Here is a 2825-nt window from a genome sequence, read left to right on the forward strand (position 1 = left end):
AGAGGGCATCAGATCTTGTTACAGATGGTTGTGAGCCACCACGTGGTTGCTGGGATTTGAACTCTGGACCTTCAGAAGAGCAGTCGGGTGCTCTTACCCACTGAGCCATCTCACCAGCACCCCTCTTTTAAGCTTTTAAAATGTAATTTGTGAAACTCTGTCTGCTCGGCCAGATTTATTCAGCATTGCTCTCTCCCCCACTGGCAGCCTCTTGTTCACTATCAGATTGGGGGCGGGGGGGGGGGAGCATCAGCAGGAGCTGCCTGAGAAAGGCATCCAAGGGTCTGCAGCTCCCCGCAGAGCAGAGCGAGTGATTACAGAGAAAGCCAGAGTTTTGGACCTGGGACCCTGGGACCCTGGGAATGTTTTCCTTTAATACCGCCCGAAGCCACTGCTGAGGTTTCACCTTTAAGGCTGTTTGAGATAGCGGCTGGAGGGGCAAGAATAGTCTCTCTAAAGGAGACTTGTAATGAGGCAAGTTCCATGGAGAGCTGCGCAAACTGTTTTTGGAGATGTAGAACTTCTTGTAACTCAGCGACCTGAGACGCAAGTTTGTCTCTGCCATCTATGAGAGTAATGGCAGGCAAGGCTGGAGGCAAGAAGGTGGGTACGCAGATATCTGGCTGATGGGGAGGGTGCCCATGTAAAGGCACTGAGGAAAGAGGTGGCCAGTTGGGATTGCAGTAACAAGCTGCTTCTTCCTCCAGAGTGGCTGCTTCCCTGGGCTCTAAGGCTTTGGGTACTGGTCCCTTAAAGACCAGATTAATTAGCGGTATTTAGGCAGGGGGCGGGTCCACTGGGAGGGGAGGATAAAGGGAAGCCGGCTGGGCTTCAGGTACATCTATAATGATTGAGGAAGGTCTTGAAGGTTTCTTTTTGGGAGTAAGGGAGGCCGCTGAGGCCACCCAAGACAACGGTCGGAGACAAAAGCTGTCGTTTTTCAAGATCCTCAGCTGCACCTTCTATTAAATCACGAATGAGTCCCCAGTACAAGAGAACAGTCACAGGGACAGCATCGGGGCTATGTCTGGCCAATCTTTTGTTTAATTCTCAACCCACCCTTTGCCACTTTTTATGGTGGATCTCTGCCCCATCAATGATAAACCAGGGGCATGTCTGATCTATAAAAATAAAAATTTTTTATCAAATCTTTTTTCTTAACTCTTACCCCCCTTTCCCTGAGAGAAGCTCTCAAGTCTTTAATGAATATCACTTTTAGAAAGCTTATGGCCCATTTCTGATGAGAGAATGAGATGGAGATGAATTAACTTACCAAGGGTGACTTTTTTCCCATGAGCTTCCTCCAATGACTTCTACTTCTAATGGCTACTTCTTTAGTCGTGATGAACTTGTCTTGGACCTAGTCTCCGGGGTCTCTGTCTGGCAAGGGTCCGTACCTCGAGCCCCACATTGTGTGCCACTTATCCCATCCCGTGGGACCTAGTTATTTCGTGGGTCGAGGGGGACCGAGCCTGAAAGAGAAATGGGTGAGAAAGAGAGGGGAGACCAGGCAAAGGGTTGTCAAGGTCTGTTTAATGAAGGCTGATCGCCTGGTTATAAGGCACACAGTGAGGGGAAATAGGGAGGGGTTGAAGCATGATCAAAAGAAACAGAGTGAAAGACAAATAGGGGGATGCTGATTGCAGGCTTGAAACTTTTTGTGATTAATGTCAGAGTCCTGACGCTGCTGCTCCGAAACACTTATCTCAGAGTCCCGGATCCTCCTTAACAGCCCCAGGTGTTATTTCAGGGCAAGGATCAGCTGGTTCTCATGAGCAGCTTGTGAAGGAGGAGGTGACTCAGCTCCCAACAAAGGAACATTTGGCTTTCAGATGGGAGCTGTTGAAGGCCTGGTTACTCTCAGCCGGGTCTCCCACACTCATCATCTTTAGTCAAATGCAAATCAAAATGACCCTGACATTCCACTTTACACCAGTCAGGAAGAGATTTAAAACTCAGTTGACAGCAGATGCTGGTGAGGATGTGGAGAAAGGAGACCATGCCTCCATTGCTGATGGGAGTGCAAGCTGGTACAACCATTCTGGAAATGTCTGGCGGTTCCTCAGAAAATTGGAAATAGTTCTACCTGAGGACCCAGTTATACCACTCCTGGGCATATACCAAAAAGATGGTCCAACATATAAGAAGGGCCCATGCTCCACTGTGTTCATAGCAGACTTATTTATAATAGCCAGAAGCTGGAAACAACCCAGATGTCCCTCAACAGAGAAATGGATACAGAAAATGTGCTACATTTACACAATGGAGTACTACTGAGATATTAAAATCAACGATTTCATGACATTCACAGGCAAGTGGATGGAACTTGAAAATATCATCCTGAGTGAGGCAACCCAGTCACAAAAGAACACACATGGTATGTACTCACTGATAAGTGGATATTAAACAAAAAGAAGCTTGGAATACCCATGATACAACTCACAGACCATATGAAACTCAAGAAGAAAGAGGATCACACCAAAGAGCAATTCTGAGTAAGCTACAGTCCTACTCAGTAAGGAGAATAGAATAATCTCTAGGAAGTAAAGATATATATATATAGATCTGGGAGGGGAGAGTAGGGGAGGGAAAGGGGGGCCAGTTCCGTTATGGGAGGAGATAGGAGAGAAGTTCAGAGGGTCATGAATTTGAAAATAGCAGTGGGGGCGGGGAAACTGGGGGGGGTGTTCACTAGAAAGTCACAGATGCAGTGGGGGAGGGGAAATTGGGGGGGTGTTCACTAGAAAGTCACAGATGCAGTGGGGGAGGGGAAACTGGAGGGGTGTTCACTAGAAAGTCACAGATGCAGTGGGGGAGGGGAAACT

The 2825-nt window shown here is 47.7% G+C and overlaps 1 protein-coding gene and 1 pseudogene across 1 annotated transcript in view; one reads left to right on the top strand and one right to left on the bottom strand.

Annotated features, from left to right (window-relative positions):
- Positions 1-2825, bottom strand: part of LOC110326467 (sodium-dependent glucose transporter 1B) — a 32514-nt gene that overhangs the window by 25403 nt on the left and 4286 nt on the right. The window lies entirely within an intron of this gene.
- LOC110326716 overlaps positions 1-2825 on the top strand; it is a 12429-nt pseudogene that overhangs the window by 2947 nt on the left and 6657 nt on the right.

Source organism: Mus pahari, chromosome 9 (assembly GCF_900095145.1).
Source record: "Mus pahari chromosome 9, PAHARI_EIJ_v1.1, whole genome shotgun sequence".
Classification (NCBI taxonomy): domain Eukaryota; kingdom Metazoa; phylum Chordata; class Mammalia; order Rodentia; family Muridae; genus Mus; species Mus pahari.